General features: G+C 41.5%; 1 protein-coding gene across 6 annotated transcripts in view; it reads right to left on the reverse strand.

Annotated features, from left to right (window-relative positions):
• CHD6 (chromodomain helicase DNA binding protein 6) overlaps nt 1–18,962 on the reverse strand; it is a 107,658-nt gene that overhangs the window by 88,377 nt on the left and 319 nt on the right. For 3 of the 6 annotated variants that reach the window (XM_079978697.1, XM_079978696.1, XM_079978692.1), the window contains exon 1: nt 18,715–18,819. The exons of 1 other annotated variant lie outside the window; for it this stretch is intronic. The gene's annotated coding sequence lies outside the window, so the exon portion shown is untranslated. Of the gene's footprint in view, nt 1–7,108; nt 7,185–17,632; nt 17,923–18,714; nt 18,820–18,962 lie in introns of those variants that run through there. 2 more of the 6 variants (XM_079978695.1, XM_079978694.1) reach the window with 2 other exon arrangements.

Raw genomic sequence — 18,962 nt, forward strand, 5'->3', positions numbered from 1 at the left:
TGCTCTTAATGGCAAGTCCAATTATTCCATAAACAATCTCCCTAAAAACTGATATCTTTACATCTTTACCAAGACCTGGCTGATCAGAATAATTGAGACACTCACTGCCCCTCTGAGACAGAAAGAGAGATTTGCATATAACATGTACAAGCATCTCATGCTCAGAGCCATTGTCTATAGAGCCATGAAACATGCTTATCTTCCCGGTGGGATTTTTCTAAAGCCTGAAGTGCATACATGAGAACAAGAAGCTCACATGAACATTTCTGTTTTGTTCTGGTTGTCCTGAAAACTGCACTGAAGGTTCAGAATTATGAGTCAATCTGTCTCCAAAATGCTGCTGGCCACAAAAAGGGAAAAAATAAAGGTTTATATTTTCACTTATGGTGTGTCCCCCAGTGGCAGCTTTTGGGGCAATGGTGTTCTCAGAAATTATTTTAATAACAAAACAAGAATTGTAACCAGCCTCTTTGCCAGCATTACTGGGGATATGGGATGGGCCAAATGAAGACGGTTTGGATAAAGAATTTATTCTATATTTATTGTCAACTGCCAGGATCGTTATTGCAAGAAAACTGAAATATTTGGAGGGATTAAATAAGCATTTATGGTACAGTCAAATGTGGCCCAGGCTGCTGCAGAAAAATTAACTCAAAAATTAAGGCACACTAGAGGAGAAGCAAAAACAAATTAACTTTCAACAATGTGGCAAGAAATATTTTATACATTAATGATGGCAAAAATGTTAAAACGTTTACTATGAAATATGCTGCTCTTTGGAATTCTTAGTAACTTTGTAACTTTTCAGCTTTAAGTGAGACTATCACGGACAATATCCTTTTATATAGGACAATATCCTTTTATATATATATATCCTCAAGGACAATATCCATATATATATATATATATATATATATATATATATATATATATATATATATATTACTACTACCCTGTCCACATACCAGGAAACCACATTTGCATTTGTGTGTGTGTATTTCAATTTTCATTTTTATTTAATTGCATTGCTTTTCTTTATTCTTGTATGCCACTGAAGTATAGGTTCTTGCTTAAATCATTAAAAAGCTTTTCTTTAAAAAAATGTGTACTACAGATTTTCAACATTTTTAAGTATGCAAATGGATATAATATGCAATATATTGAGTTGTATACTGATTCAAAAATAGTTTAATATTTTGGTTACAATCATAGCACCTGGTGCTCTATCATAATGGATATATGTTGGTTTATAGTAACTCTGAACATTGTATGTATAAAACATAACCATAAAACCAATTTCCTGCTGATCCTTAAGTCGGTACTCTGTTTAAAATTACACTCGTTTAGTTCCTGAGTTTCGCTGTTAAACGCAGCAATGCCTTCTACACCTGCACAATAATGTGAAGACAGTTTTCCTTTTATAGCAAAGGCTGTAGCTTTGGTTTGTTCACAACGACATTTTCTGTGCAAACCCTCCCACCCCCCGGCAGTAGCAGAGGAACACAGTGTGAACAGTTCGGCAGACTGCACTAGCTGCTCATTCATGGTAACCCGGGTTTCTGGCAGTGTTCACTAACCTAGTACCCTCCAGCTGTTTGGGATGACAACTTGGGCGTGCTGGCTGAGGCTGAGAGGAGTTGAAGTCCAAAACAGCTGGAGGGCACCAGATTGGCAAAGACTGACTTAGAGCAGACTTCTTGTTTGAGCACAGCCATCTAAAGCTCAATGACGTATACTTTAATTCAAGAGGAAACCTAGCAGAATATGTGTTTATTACACTTCTAATGTTTTTAAGTAATCAACATATTTCTTTGAACAGCAACCAATGTACAGTTTGTGCACTGATCGCCAATAATTTGTTTTCCTGGAGGGGCAGAGGACTTTTATTTCCTCTTACTTAAAAGTGAGTTCTATCAACAAATAATTTATACTAAAACTAATTTATACAAAACTACAGGAAAAAGAGGAGGCTATTTTGTGGGAAGCAGTCCAAACAGGCCAACCATATTCTGTAGAGTAACTTTAAATGTGTCTGAGACTGATGAATCCGTAATCAATGGCTTTGGAAAATCACTAGACTTGTTGCAGACAGGCAGACAAGTCCCATTGGCATTTAGCATTGGGATGGCAAAGTCAAAAAAAGCCAGACGGCTACCAGCTGAATATTCAGCTCCATGAGGACACACATGAATAAAGACAGGAATGGACTACAGCACTACTGCCGCTACCAGAACTCAGTTAATGCAGTTTACTGACCAGCCCTCTGCTAAAGGTGCTGTAGCCTGCAAACAGTGTATATAACAATCCAGCACTGGTTTTAACAGTGCCCTCCAAGGAAGCTCTACAGAGAATCATCAACCCCTATTGCTGCAACAAATTCAAACTAAGAATAAAGAAACTAATATTTGGAACCATAATAACTAGTGGCAGATCTGAAAAAGCTAGTAGTGATAGTTACTAGCTAGATGCCCTTAGAAAGGGCTGAGACAAATCCATAGGAACAAAAAGCCTGAAGAAGAATTATGAGGAATTTGAGAGCTTGCTTGCTATTTTGTGACATTTGGGTTGGTTCTAATAATGGTATTGCCCAGCTATAGTTTTTGGAATCATATAAGATTGCCTCTCAATTTGGAGGTTCCATTTGATTGTTGTGGCTTACAGGGACATCATTGGCTATGTGCTGGCAGAACATCATCTGCTGGAGAGCATGAGTGGGATAGGGCTGCTGTCCTCAAGTCCCACTTTTGAGTTTCCCATAAGCATCTATTGCTTCAAGGTATTTTATGGGACATGGCCAATAAATGGGATAAAAAATAATAATAAATCAATCTAGCTGTGGGAAAGAGGTGGGTGGACTAGATAGGCCTTTGGTCTGATTGGGCTTTTCTTATGCTCTTACTGCACTACTAGGTGGTCAATATGTTATCATGCCCAAATCCTTTGCCAGCAGCAGCCCTGATTTCCTCCAAAAACAGCTGTTATCAATTTCTCGACCTCAAGCAACTGTTGAGTGTTGAAATTCCAAGTGTACAATCCCTCAGGCAAAAGTGTCCCTTAATCCTATTCGTGAGTTATACATACTTCACCACCACCAACACCATCTTTTTAAAAAAGAGTAACAATCAAGTTATTTCGCAAATAAAAAAATAATAATAAATCAGCAACGTACTCCTACACTGCAAAGTAGGAAGGCTATTTTTACCTAAAGGTAAAGGTAAAGGGACCCCTGACAATTAAGTCCAGTTGCGAATGACTCTGGGGTTGCGGCGCTCATCTCACTTTACAGGCCGAGGGAGCCGGCATTTGTCCGCTTCCACAGACAGTTTTTCCAGGTCATGTGGCCAGCATGACTAAGCTGCTTCTGGCGAAACCAGAGCAGCGCATGGAAATGCTGTTTACCTTCCCACCAGTGCAATACCTATTTATCTACTTGCACTGCGTGCTTTCGAACTGCTAGGTTGGCAGGAGCTGGGACCGAACAACAGGAGCTCACTCCGTCGCAGGGATTCGAACCGCTGACCTTTCGATCAGCAAGCCCAAGCAGCTCAGTGGTTTAACCCACAGCACCACCCGCTAGAGGCCCTTAAAATCAAGGCTGCCTCCAAACCTCAAACACCATCAATCTGACAAAACCTATGAGGCAGCATGGAATACGACACTCCTCCAAGTTCAAGGTCACACATGTAAGATCAGGCATGTGTATTTTCCAAGTCTGAGGATGCAGGACCCATTCTGCTGTAAACCCACACTTTACACCTTGCAAGGCATTCTACTGAATTTAGCACAACTCACGGAAGTGTGAAAAATCAAGCAAGTTATTAAGTGTTTGCTTTAAAACCACAATCCTTCAATATATGACAACCTGATCTATATTTATAAAGATTCACCTTGAAATCTCGTTAAAGCTGTTCCTTACTACCGCCTGAGCATCGTATAAGAAGGAGGGGAAACAGCCTGCATATAAAAAGTCATTAAAGTTTGATGAGGGCTCATTGAGTCAGCATATTTCTAAACTTTATTCAAGTGACATAATAAATTGCACTAAGCTTAAGGTTTAACACGGGTTGAAATAACGTTAATTTCAAGTAGATTTTTTTAAAGCACTATCGTTTTTCTTCATTGAAAACTACCATTCATGTCTTTTAAAAGAATTATTCAATATTTTATTCACCTTTCAGGTGCACAGCAAAACCATGGGCATAATTCAACAAGAAGGTCTCCTATGCAAGCTCTGTTGCTCTTGCATATCTCCCTTTCACTTCAAGGGGGAAAGCACAGGAGATCATTCTCCTGGACTGTGCCCTTTATGTTCTGAGAGGCTTAGCTATCACAGTCCTCTGAGCTCCAAGCACCCATTGAAGCAGGCGGACAGTGGTGGGTCAGCACTTGATTGTCTTCGCATGCAGGAGAAATGCCTAACTCACTGAGGTTTAAGATCCATAAGCTACCATCACCTGGATTAGACAGCCAATCAAAGCCGTTCCCAGGGTGTGGCCACTGTCACATGCTGACAGTTTGCAGGGGCCACAGGTGAAAGCTGAGTGTAGGGTGGGGAGCAATCCTAGAAAGAGCATGACGTGCCCCCTAGCATTGGTACTACCCCTCCACAAACACCCCAGTCCTGTAAGAAAGAAGCACAATGACACATTTCATAGGTTACCTTTTAAACACAGCAAACCACAATGTGTTAAGTTTTGCATAGTGTACATTAAGAGCAAAAAAAAAGTAAAGGTACCCCTGACTGTTAGGTCCAGTCGCGGACGACTCTGGGGTTGCGCGCTCATCTCACTCTATAGACCGAGGGAGCCAGTGTTTGTCCGCAGACAGCTTCCAGGTCATGTGACCAGCATGACTAAGCCACTTCTGGCGAACCACAGCAGCGCACGGAAACGCCGTTTACCTTTCCGCCAGAGCGGTACCTATTTATCTACTTGCACTTTGACGTGCTTTCGAACTGCTAGGTGGGCAGGAGCAGGGACCGAACAACGGGAGCTCACCCTGTCGCGGGGATTCGAACTGCTGACCTTCTGATCAGCAAGCCCTAGGCTCTGTGGTTTAGACCACAGTGCCACCCACGTCCCACATTAAGAGTAGGGGCCTTTTTTTCAGCCAGGAGCTACAGTCCCTTAGGCAATCTATTGAGGACATCCTCAACATCCCTGCATTAGATCATGGGTTCTCCAGTGTTGTTAACAGTCTTTTTGCCTGTCAAAACAAGTTGAGTAAGCAGGGCCTAATGGTCCAAGAGAATGCATTGAAGACCCTAATGGTGCAACTGCACAGAAACGTAATATCTAAGTAACCTTCTGGTTTTTTGTTTGTGTTTGTTTGTTTGTTTATGGCTAACATCACAACCGTCTTAAGACCCCAGGACAACCTACGGGTACAAATACAAAAATTTAAATCACGGTATATATTTTCTATATAATAATATTGTATTAATTTGTTAATTCAAAATAGAACTCTGAAACACACTGATCATACAGAATCGTGTGCAAAAAAGCAAGCTTTCAGCTGGCGCCTAAATCTATACAATGTTGGCACCGACTGAACTTCCAGAAGGAGCGCATTCCTCAAGCAAGGCACTGCTGCTATTGTAGCCACATTTTTAAAAATCTGCACATAAAGACGTTTCCAGCTCATTTTGCCTTTAAAACACAGCAACCACATTTCCAAGCTTTCTCCATCACAATGAGAACTAGAAACACTTTGTTTCCAGAAGAGGGGCTGGCCTTCACAGGATTCCAGAGATATGTTGCACAGAACCTGCAAGTCAGCCATACGTTTCCCAAACGAGGCTTATAGCCCGTAAAAGGAGTGTTTCAGTTCTTTGAAAATCTCTGCCTCAAAAACCACACCCACACAGGCACTGTTACTATAACATTACCGTTACAGACCAAAAGCACAAGATAGAACTGTTCAATTTGGGGTTGCCTGCTTATTACTTAGAAGACATGCATATAGACTTGTGGTGTTAAGACTGGCCAATTGCCCCCCCCTTCCCTTTCACAGGCTCTTCTCTTCCTTCAAACTGCTTCCACGTGGCTGTAGTTGCTACTTAAGTTGAAAAATCAGTGGACCTAAAATCGCCTGCCTACAAACAAATACATTTTCTCCTGTGATTTAAATTAATTGAACTATCTTCCATTAAAACTGTAAGAAGGTGCGCTAAAGGTCAAAACAACAAATGCACAGCCCAACTATATACATCCCTGTTGCTGCACAAAGACTGACAGTGCAAACTCCCACCTTTGCAGTAACTACTAGAAAAATTAGACCTAGTACTAAGCATCTTATGTCATCCATCTGCAATTGCCCAGGAGCTCTTAAGATCTAGCATTAAGAGAACTATGTTCCCTTCCCGATGCACCAGTGCAGGATAGAGATAGCCTTTATCAAGAGGAAAAATGAGACAGACGCCTCAGATAAAAGAGAGGGAGACAGATATCATCGCCACCGGGAATTTTCTCATGTGCAAGCTCCAATGAAATAAATAGGAACTGCACAGGAGCATTACTGAGCTGTTGCACAACTCCTGTTCATTGCACAGGAAGTAGCTGCAGAGAAGCCATTCCTGACGGATTGTATCCTGTGGTAAACACATAAGAAGAGCCTGCTGGAAAGGCTAGTGGACCATGTAGCCCAGTAGCCTGTTCTCATAGTGGCCAGATGCCTAAGGGAAGCTCACAAGCAGGAACTGAGCACAAGAACTCAGAAGCAGACTGCCTCTGACAGTAGAGGAAAACATACATGATCATCAGCATTTGGATTTTCTGCCCCAGGCACCACTGTGTCTTGGCTTGCTCTGGTTGAGTCCTTGCTAAGCACCAGGAACTATGTGGCCAGTGTCTATAGAAATAGACCAGGCCATTAAAGAAAACTTCAGAGAATTCTTTACTTTTACCCAATTCCCCCAAATATACAACAAAACAAGTTCACTTTCCTTAGAAACACAAGTCCTATATTCTCTTATCATATATAAACACACACATAAAGCAACTCTTAATTTAGAGGATTTAAAAATAAAGCCTATACCCTAAGGTTCAAACTAAAACAGCTGCCATCATCACCCACACAAGGCTTCTCCCCTCCAACATTGACACAACACTTGTTTCACAGGTAAGATGCCTTCTAGTACTAGAGCTTGGCTGTGAGTAGGGATATTATTATTATTATTATTATTATTATTATGATTATGATTACTAAACTGTCCTTCATCCAAAGATCCCAGGGAAGTTTACATTACTAAAAGGGCAATTTACAATATACATTAAAAGATACAGAAATGGTCTAATAACAATGAAATAATAGCAACACACAATAATTAACAAGACACAAAAGAGAAAATGTATTAGATTTCTCAAAGCTCTTGCTTAAAATATACAAGGCACAGGTGGGAGAATGATAAGAGAATGAGAATAACTATCAAGGGTTAATTGACTTTCAGTTGTGTTATAATGCTTTTTCTCTGCAGATTTAAACCCACTGGCATTTAGGGATATCTAGGGCTGACATAGTCGTATAGAAATCCTGCTAAGGCTAAATATGAAATTTCAGTAAAGTTTTCATTGCAATCAGCATGCTTGGGAACTTGGCCAATTGTTACATATTTTGCAAGCGTTCAAGGCATGGGCGATTACTGACTTGCACACCATTTTCAGCCCCAGAAGGGGGCAGAACAGGGCAGGGTGGGCTTATGCATGCCCCGACAACACACAGTATGACCCGAAACGCAACACTGCGCAAATGGGGAGTTGCCTGTATGGTACTGGAATTTGCTACTCAAGCATTTTGTGAAGAGTTTGATGTTCTTGAGGTATAAAAAGGATCAGTGCTGTGATGCCCTTGAAAGATGCCCAGCTGTGCTAATCTATAGGCTAAAGGAATAAAGAGAAAGGGGAATCTATGGCAGGCCAGTCTGGAGGCTACGGGGGATCATCAGATGATGACCTCTCTTTTTTCTCAAAAATAGTTGCAGACCACTGAGTGTAAACTGTCAGATAGATACTTAATAATTACATATATTCATGTAAGAGGATAGGGGTTTATTCTCCTCACCAGTATGCCCCATTTGCTTTAAAAAGCAGAGCTCCCCACCCCAGTTAATACACAACAGAGGCAGACCCAAGTTTCAGCAAATATTGCCATCACATGTAGTTTGTGTCTCAGAGGTCATACAAGGCACAGATGCCTCAAGCTTATGGTTTCTGCAGCTGTTCTTAAAAAGAAGTTCACATTCTCAAGCTACCTTCCTGACCAAAAAGAAAACTGGCCAAAGAAAATAAATTTGCTTTGCATAATCCACCTGTACATCTTTACAACGCCTCTGAAGACATAAAGCGAAAATACTGTCAGAAATATTATTGGCATACCTTTTGACAAATCAAAATTATTAAAAACTAACAATACTGAAGCAGGAAACTCAGGTTTTGTTATAAAAGTAAAGCAGCTTGTAGCATGTAAAGGTTCGCGTTTTTGCTTATGCATGGAGTCAGATAAACCATGAGTCTAGGTTTGGAAAGAACGCTAAACCAAAGAAAGGCTTAGTTCTAGGCTAAGGAGAAAAGGAGGAGCTGAGCGGTAGCTATTTTTCCTGTGAGTATCCACATGATAGTGCAATTGCTAACGTAGTAGAAAAATCAGCTAGAGAACTAGTACGGCCGAGAGCAAACAGAGGAAGCACAAAGGCAGCCTTTTAATAAATGGCTTACACCAGAGTCAGACTTCATTTATCACATTTGTATTCCATCCCTCCTCCTAACAGCTCAGGGTACATGGTGTTATCTCATTCTTTCCTAATATCAGCCCTGAGAGGAAGTCTGGGACTGGCCCAAGGCCACCAACTTAGTGGTCAAGGAAGAATATGAAATCAGATATTCTATTCTTCCATCCAGCATACAACTTGGGCTGTACAGTCAGTACAGTGTGATCTGGGAAAGAGCTAGTCATCATCATCAGCTACGTGCAGCAGGAATGCCTAATAACAGGAGAGAGAGAGTGAAATAAAATTTGTAGAATACAGATGAGAGAGGAAACTGTTTCCAACACAAACATTCAATGAGCATTGTCACAGTACTTTCCAGGTAGTATTCTGGTCCACAGCATGATGAAATAAGAGTACAGTGGTACCTCTGGTTATGAACTTAAATTCGTTCCAGAGGTCCGTTCTTAACCTGAAACCGTTCTTAACCTGAAGTTCCATTTTAGCTAATGGGGCCTCCCACTGCTGCTTTCACACAATTTCTGTTCTCATCCTGGGGCAAAGTTCTTAACCCGAGGTACTACTTCCGGGTTAGCAGAGTATGTAAACCAAAGTGTTTGTAACCCAAGATGTTTGTAACCTGAGGTACCACTGCACAGCTGCACCCCACTAAACCATGCAAAGCTTAGTTGCACATTGCATGATGGGAAAACAAAAACACATTGTAAAAATGTTTGCTCAATTTATGATGCCACACTAGTTAATATTTACCACAGAGCCCTAAAAGCAGTCAGTCACATTCTTCAGCACCTTTTAAAATGCGACTTTCATCTTCCATGTAAGTATTTTCTTGAACCACACACTTCTATAATATCTGGCTTGATTATTTTAGTTTAATGTTTACTACTGTATCAATTTTGTGTATGGCACCTAAAGTACTTTTGACAGATGGTTGGGATGTAAATTGTGAAAATAAACAAATGGGGGGAACTTGCAAGCCATACATATTCATCTGTTCTTGCTGTGCATAGATGCGCTGGAAAGCCACAACTGAATGGTGCCTCTTAGGGCATGTACACCAAATGTGCATCTGCAGACATCACACACACCTAACGTATGGTTTTCCTCCTTTTCCCCATATACTTAACACTCACATGACTGAGAATGTGTTTTTTTGTGTGTCTGTTTCAGTCAATAGGCAGTAGAGAATGAATGTATATGGTCGGAGTGAAACAGTATAAATTGAAAGCTTTTGCAGATGACTTGGTAATAACATTACAGGAGCCAGAATCTAGTACGAAAAGAGTTTTGGAACTGATATATGAGTTTGGTCGGGTGGCAGGATTCAAACTGAATAAGCAAAAAACTAAGGTTTTGGTAAAAAAATCTGACATCTTTGGAAGCAGAAAGGTTTCAGAATGAGACAGAATTAAATGTGGTTAAAAAAGTGAAGTACCTAGGGGTTAATTTGACTGCTAAAAATTTGAATTTATTTAAAGATAATTATGAAAAATGTTGGTCAGAAATTAAAAAGGATTTAGAAATTTGGTCAAGATTGAAACTTTCCTTGCTGGGTCGAATTGCAGCTATAAAGATGAATGTATTGCCAAAGATGTTGTTTTTGTTTCAAACTCTACAGATTGTGGACAGAGTGGAATGTTTTGGAAAATGGCAGAAAGATATTTCTAAGTTTATCTGGCAGGGCAAAAAGCCCCGAATAAAATTTAAAATATTAACTGATGCAAAAGAAAGAGGGGGGTTTGCCCTGCCAGATTTAAAGTTATATTATGAAGCTGCAGCTTTCTGCTGGATGAAAGATTGGTTACTTCTTGAGAACACTGATGTCCTAGATCTGGAAGGGTTTAACAATGCTTTTGGTTGGCATGCATACTTGTGGTACGACAAGGTAAAGATTCATAAAATGTTCAAAAACCATATTGTCAGAAAAGCAATATTTATTGTCTGGACAAAATATAAAGACTTACTAGAAAGTAAGACCCCGAGATGGCTATCACCAATGGAGGCTAAGGCCCGGAAAAGACTCAATATGGAGGCCTGCTGGCCGAAATATTGGGAAATAATAGAAAAAATTGGAGACAAATGGAGGTTGCAGAGCATGGAGAAATTAAAGAATAAGGTGCAAGATTGGTTACATTACGCTCAAATTCAAGAGGTTTTTATATTGGATAAAAAGATAGGATTCCAGGTGGAGAAGTCGAAATTAGAGACAGAACTGTTGGAACCAAAGACTAAGGTACTTTCGAGAATGTATAACTTGCTGCTTAAATGGAACACACAGGATGAGACTGTTAAATCAGCCATGATAAAATGGGCTCAGGATATTGGGTATAACATTATGTTTGAGGACTGGGAAAGGTTATGGACCACCGGAATAAAATTCACGGCATGTAATGCCTTGAAGGAGAATATTATGAAAATGATATATAGGTGGTACATGACCCCAGCCAAGCTTGCAAAAATATATCACCTGTCTGATAATAAATGTTGGAAATGTAGAGAGGCTGAGGGGACATTCTTTCACCTCTGGTGGACATGCCCAAAAGTGAGGGTCTTCTGGGAAATGATCTATAATGAACTAAAAAAGGTATTTAAATATACCTTTGTTAAGAAACCGGAGGCCTTCCTCTTGGGCATTGTCGGCCAGAAAGTGTCAAAGAAGGACAGAAATTTCTTTATGTATGCGACAACAGCAGCAAGAATACTTATTGCAAAGTATTGGAAGACACAAGACTTGCCCACACTGGAAGAGTGGCAGACGCAATTGATGGATTATATGGAATTGGCTGAAATGACTGGCAGAATCCGAGACTTGGGAGAAGAAACAACGGAAGAGGACTGGAAGAAGTTTAAGGACTATTTACAAAAACAATATAAGTTGTATGAATGTTAAGTATCTGCACGATTTAGAAAATCTCAGTTCCAGCAAATAGATTTTGTAAAATAGAAAATTAAGTTATAAGTAAGAAAAGGTCGAAATTTTAGGCAACAATATGTTTAAATTTAAGGTATGAGTAAATGATAAAAATTATCTTAAATTTAGAAGTATAATATTTGGAAAGTACAAAATAAGGTATGAAACAAGGTAATAATTTGCTGATATTTTTAATATAAATAATGCAGGGTAAAGGAGATGTGAGGAAGTCCAGTTAGTTATATATAAAAAAAATTGTATTGAATGGTTGGTTTTTTTCTTTTTCTTTTTTATTTTTTATTTCTTTTTTTCTATATGGTTTTTTGGTGTATTTGTTTTGGCTTTTTTGTGTACTATTTTTTGGTGAAGGGATCTTGTATGAAAATTTAATAAAATATTTTTAAAAAAATTTAAAAAAAGAGAATGAATGTATATGAAGTGTCTGAATACTCTAAAATGCTATTATTATGATTATGTTAGTACTATGATATGTGAAGGAGGACTATCACCTTTGAAGCGGCTCTTAGAAAGCAACTATTGGTGATTTTCTTTCACTTTGATACAAATAGCTGAAGAAGAAATAGCACATATTTCAGGATGTTTGAATGTAAACAAGAGAAACACTAAATCAACCTCACCCTCCTAATTTTGATTTTCTGAAACACATTTTTATTCTTTTTGGACATCAGTAATTCATGTGTGCACCAGTGCTGAGATTTATAGTATAATACTATGCATTTTTACTCAAAATTCATCTATGTTTAATAGGGCCCTAGTAACTGTTCATAGGATGGGCAGATCCCATCACAAACCAGTACCTGTCTATATCATTATTTTAGTACCTGTCTATATCATTATTTTAATAAATTTATTGCTCTCTGTTCCACTAAAATAAATTAACAAAGCAGCAAATTTCACATACAGCAAAAATGTAAATAGAAGCAATCCGTAACAACTGAAATACAAATGAAACTGAAAAGACAAAAACAAATTGCATCAAGATAATCACTTAATAGCCAGGAAAAATCTTTCTATAACAACGTTGTCCCAGGCCTGGCAGCAGAATGAAAGCAAAGAAGCGGTTTGATAGATATTTCTCAAAAGAGAATTCCAGAAGATAATAGCCATAGTCAGAGCAGATGTGTTGAAATTAATGGGCACGACTAATTCAGGTCCTTTAATTTTAACAGGTCTACTCTGAGTACAACTCAGTGGAACCCAAAGACTGAGTACAGTACAGAAGAGTCCCTTTTCAGTTGACCTAGCCAATGAACCCACAATACTTCTGTTCCAAGCCTCTTTGATTGGTCCACTGGGAAGAAATTCTTCCTGTGCATTTCTATATAAGCCAAAAAGCCCTTCCAATAGGTAATACATCTACTACAACGAATGTTATTATTTATATACCGCCCATCTGCCCCAGCCACTCTGGGCAGCTCCCAACAAAATATTAAAAACATCAAATGAACATAGTACAGTGGTACCTTGGGTTAAGTATTTAATTCGTTCCGGAGGTCTGTTCTTAACCTGAAACTGTTCTTAACCTGAAACACCACTTTAGCTAATGGGGCCTCCTGCTGCTGCCGTGCCACCGCTGCACGATTTCTGTTCTCATCCTGAAGCAAAGTTCTTAACCCGATGTACTATTTCTGGGTTAGTGGAGTCTGTAACCTGAAGCATATGTAACCCGAGGTACCACTGTATGCATGTGCATTCAACTGCCTCCCTAAAGGTATCCGCAACACCCAGGAAATGGCAGCCGCAGTCTGGAAAGGTCCCTTCCTGGCTGACATGGAAAAGCTGTTTTGAACAAAGCCCAGTGACGAAAGCACGCAGCTGTGTTGAGGCAGCATTGGGTGTTGAAATTTTGAGCCCAGGGCAACTGCTCCTGTGCCCCCACCCCCACGCTACACCATTGGCCTGAATTCTAAAGGGAGACCTCGCAGAACCAGGTGGTAAAATGTTTCCTACATGATATTGGTGGCAGGGAGGAAAGTGACTATGTTTGAATTGTTCTCAAAGAAGCTACCAAACCATCCAGCTCATCACTGCGGCCTATCCTAGCCACCAGGAGCTCTCCAAAATCATAGAATCATAGAGTTGGAGGGGACCCCAAGGAACATCAACTCCAACCCCCTGCAATGCAGGAATATGCAGCTGTCCCAGAGGGGGATCGAACCTGCAGTCTTGGCATTATCTGCACTATACTGTGACCAACTGAGCAATCCCTGGCCCCAGACAAAATATATTATTTTTGCTTAGTGGGGAAGAATTCAAGCATGTTATCTTCCTACTTGTAGCTTGAAGTAATACTGCCCAGGAAAAGAATTACCACTTGATATTTACTGGTGTGACTAGCATACCCAAAAACCAGCACATCTTTATTTTTTTGCTGTACTGCATGCTCTGCTTCCTTTACTTCTTTACACACGTAAAGGTAAAGGGACCCCTGACCATTAGGTCCAGTCGTGGCCGACTCTGGGGTTGCGGCGCTCATCTCGCTTTATTGGCCAAGGGAGCCGGTGTACAGCTTCCGGGTCATGTGGCCAGCATGACTAAGCTGCTTCTGGCGAACCAGAGCAGCGCACAGAAACGCCATTTACCTTCCCGCCAGAGCGATACCTATTTATCTACTTGCATTTTGATGTGCTTTTGAACTGCTAGGTTCGAGCAACGGGAGCTCACCCCATCGTGGGGATTCGAACCGCTGACCTTCTGATCAGCAGGTCCTAGGCTCTATGGTTTAACCCACAGGTACCTGGCACCAAATCCAGGACCATTTTTGCTGCTGCTTGTCCTTCAGATAAATTTTTTTGCTTGATAATTTTTTTCTCCCAAGCATACAATATGTTAATTTGATGAAACATTTATTTGGCGCCTTATTTTTTTTTAAAAAAAAATCCCTTTAAAAAAAACAAACCTTTGAACTACTCTTGAATGGATTACGGGAGTAACTCTGCAATTGACATGACTGTCACAAAGGTGAGCCAATCAGCAGTCTCCACAGCCAGATTATCATGGAAAGAGAAAGAATTGGTTGTTCCCACCTGAGGAATGCTAACTTACACATACACACACGGCAATTGTGGATGCACACCTTATGCAGCTTTCAACAAGAGATTTCAACCTATCCTGACAAAATCTCCTGTTACCTACAAAAGCTCAAGCCTATTTCCATATCTGCCTCTTTGAATAAAAGTCTACTGCCTCTAATCTCCTCCATCATTTTATTAATGATTTCTCTTCTTGCATTTGTCTCTCGTTTCTACCACCAAGTTTTGCAAATGCTAAAGAAAATGAAGAGATGCATAATTGTAATGATACCAGCTTCGTTAGCAAAGATACATGAATTGTAGTTTTTATTTTGTAAATTTGTTTTTTGTATGGATTCCAGTTTAATTAATCCACACAATTAATTAATTAATTAATTAAACTGGAATCCACACAAAAAACAAATTTACAAAATGAAAACTAAAATTCATGTATCTTTGCTAATGAAGGATGAGTATGAAAGTAGTTTTACTTTCCAAGGAAAATGTTCAGCGAGTGAGATGATGGACAAATACAAATAAATTAAGTTTTGTAGCAAAGTCTCAGAACCCCGTGCTTCAAGACATCAGAGAGGAAACATCCCAAAGAGATTTAGTGATTTCATCAAAGGTCCCACCAGGGATTGCAGAGACAATCTCTCACCAGGGAATACAAGGAACAGGTTGTTCAATTCCTGTTTGGTCCCAAGAGACATGACATCTCAGCCTCTCCCAATACTAAGGTGCAACTTTGAACAATATTACTGAAATTTCTCATTAGGACTGCTCAAAACAACTTAGCAGTACCACTGTTCCGCCTTGGAACTTTATGCAAAATGACAGGATAATACATGTATTATTAAAATATACAGGCAACACCTTTCAGTAAATGACAGCTGTACTTCTATGCATCACTTACATACTATGAGTAAACCCAGCTGAACAAAGTGGGACTTATTTCAAAGAAAACAAGAACAGGACAGTCATTTTACTAAAATATGGTGTTCCAAACTAACAGCAGTCGACAAGTACACGCTACTTTTTTAAAAAAAAGAGGGACCTCTTTTTCAAGTTAAGTCAAGAAGCACTGTATCACTGACACAACAATCCTGCATACTTCCCTTGCAGCATCAGGATAATATCTCTGCAATGCTACCAAAGCATTGCAGTAACAAGGATACAATGGAGAAGCAGGCCATGATTCTTCATCCTAAGAACATGTTTTTTGCTCAGCTAAAACCTAGTTCTCACTAGATGTGGTAAATCTGTGTCTGGGCTATAACTGCTTTAGATGGGTGAGGAGCTGCTCATCACTGAATGGTTCATACCACAACCAACAAGATCCCCAGGCATGCACATCCAGATGGTGGAGACGTCAGGCACCATCCTGGCACCCAGGCATCTTTGCTTGGTCGCAAGTGGTCAAAAGCCAGGTGCAAAATGCGCCTGGCAACTGCCTAATTTCGAACACTGCCAACAACAACAACAAAACCCTGTTTCCACATAGAAAAGCTGATGTCAAAGGGTCTCCCAGTTCTAGCTTTGTCAAGACATGGGTTCACAACCACAGTGAGAAATATGCCTAAGTCTAGGGATCAAACTAATAAATTTGAAAAATCTATGCAGGCTAGCAAATACTTACTTACTTACTTACTTACTTACTTACTGTTTTCATTTATTACACATTTATTTCATATTTCCTCCAGGGAGCTCAGAGCAGCATACATTCCCCACATTTCATCTTTACAACCATGGTGCAATGTAGCCAAAGCTGAGAGGCTGTGACTGATCCAGTCCATCAATCACATTGACACTAGACTGGCTCTCAGAACATCTAACCCTGCTGTCAAGAGTAGTATCGCAAATATCAAATGGCTCACCAGTCTCAGACGTTCCCAACTTTATTTAAAGTTGTGAGTAATTATCATAAAGGCAAGTCAATACAGAGAAAACGCTTGGTATATTATAAAAAATGGTTTCACCAGCCAGCAACAACGTATGATTTATCCCCCCCCCACCTTTTTTTAACATTCTGTTTGGGAGTGTGTGGGTTTCCCTTTGACTTCTTATAGCATTTAGACCGAGAAGCTTATTGATCAATACGAAGAAATCCATTCCGATTACCAGTAAAAAGTCATTGGTACAAGACATAAAGAATTCCCCCAAGAAGTGATCAAAATGATGAGGATTAAGGCTGCGTAATGAGACTACAAGTTCACAGGGAGACAGCGACAACAGAGTGAATGAGAAGTGACTCTAATGTGACTTGCCATGCCTCTTCTATTGCGACTACCACTGCAAAGTCACAAAAGATCTGTGTCTGCTCTGCACACAGCAAAAGAGAAGGAATGGATCAGCTGGCAGCAACGATAGTTGCCGCTTTTACAGCACAGAAAGCCTTGCTCATTAATTGCTTTCATTAGCAGATTTCATTTGTGTTTTCTAATCCACCTCAGGGTTAGAAGATGCCCTTGCTTCCCCTAGGTCAAGAAGCTGTGGGTGATGATATTCCAGATTTGAAATTAATGAGTTGTTTTGCTGGTTGCAGTTAGGAGACTGGCAATGAATTGACATTTTGCTACAATAGTGGGGGAAGTACAAAAATGTCATCAAAATCACAGCTTGTATAGTATCAGTCTAACGAATGCCAGTATGCCACAGCAGAGATGCTTCTTATCTGTGGTGTTTCTTACCACGTACTGGTAGCAGACCAGGTCTATAACCATTCTTTAGTATGTAAACTTCATACTCCATGTGGAATCCCAGGTTATTGGAAAACACTTCTCTCAATGATAAGTCCCATTTCAGTATGCATCACCCTGTACTACACGTACACTTTTTAAGTCACTAGTCCACAGGGACAGTGTACACAGTTTGCAGGTTCCAAGTCTCCCCCTCCAAGACAGACACACAAACACACAGCCATGCAGGCTTGCTGTGTACCATTTTTGTAAACTCTGGAATGCTTACCGAACACGTCTCATAGCTCAAAACATACAGCGCTGTGGCGGTCACAAAATCAAACAAGATGGGGAGTTGCTCTTTCACCCTGGGAATTCAGGGCCTCCCGATTTGCTTTTTAATCTGCAAATATTTACAAGCCCTCTACAAAACATCACTACCTCTCGGCGGCATAATTCGGAAGGTGGCAACACGGACGCAAAACAATGAAAGGAGGAGTAGATTGGGGATGGATTGAGTTTCCAACTCTCCTTCGATGCTAATCTCTCCCTAGCCCCGGAATTGCACCAAACTTGGTCATGGTTGCAGGAATGCACATGACTCATGGCCGTATTGTGGATGGATCTGCAAAAGAGGCAGGTGGGCTGGACTGTGCGTTGTGTGTGTGCGCGCGTTTCTGTGCGTGAGCGCCTCGGAGGGAGGGCTGGGGGGGGGGCGAGAGAAAGCAAACTGCAGTGCGTGGGACTAGACCCAAGGGGAGTCGCAGCTGGGGTTGGACGGCGCATCCTCCCGATCGCCACCCATGCAAAACAGTGGGCAGGCGCAGAGAACTTCTGGGGGTGAGAGGGTCAGCGGCGGCAGCCCCAGCCATAGCCCACAGCCTGCCTGCACACAGGGGGAGAGGGAGGAGCTGCAGATCATCTTCCCTCCCTCCCCCATCCCCCGCTCGCTCTCCTCCCCGAGCCTTGGGCTTTAAGGGGGAAGCTTTGCGCTGCAAGGGGAACCTGCGGGGCATCCCTGCTCGGCTCCACATGGGCATCCTCTCCCTCCTTGCAACTCTGCGCAAGGGCACCATCACACGCAGCACCCCGTCCCCCGGCGCCCAGCTCTGCTTCCCAAGGACAGAGCCTCGCCAACGCCATGACAGTGTCTGAGAGGAGAAACTAAGCGCTTGGCAAGACCCCCCTCCCCGCCCGCCCGCCGGCCGAGCCCGGGCCGCCTGACCAGCCGCCGGCTCCTTGGCCCCTGCCGCCTTTCCTGCCCGGCGAGCGCAGAGTTCATTCATAGGCTGGCCCCGGGCCGCCTTGCGCACCCCGCGCACCCCTCACTCGCGCACGGCGCGCCAATAAAAAGTTCAGAGCCCAACTTACCTAAAATGGCTCCTGCAGCAGCCAAAATACAAACAGCTATTATTTGGTGAAGTTTAGCCCAGACACCCTGCAAGGACAGCCTAGCCTGGCCCCGGCACGCCCCCGCGCTGCAGCCACTGGCCACCCGCAGCCCCCCGGCGCCTGCCATTGGAGAGGCGGCCCGTCAGCCAAGCGCAGCCCGCTCCAAGCTTGGCTGCAGCGCGCTTATTGCTAGCTCCATTGTGCTCCTATTTGCATTGATGTGATCG

The sequence above is a fragment of the Podarcis cretensis genome (genome assembly GCF_951804945.1).
Source record: "Podarcis cretensis genome assembly, chromosome: 6".
Taxonomy (NCBI): Eukaryota; Metazoa; Chordata; class Lepidosauria; order Squamata; family Lacertidae; genus Podarcis; species Podarcis cretensis.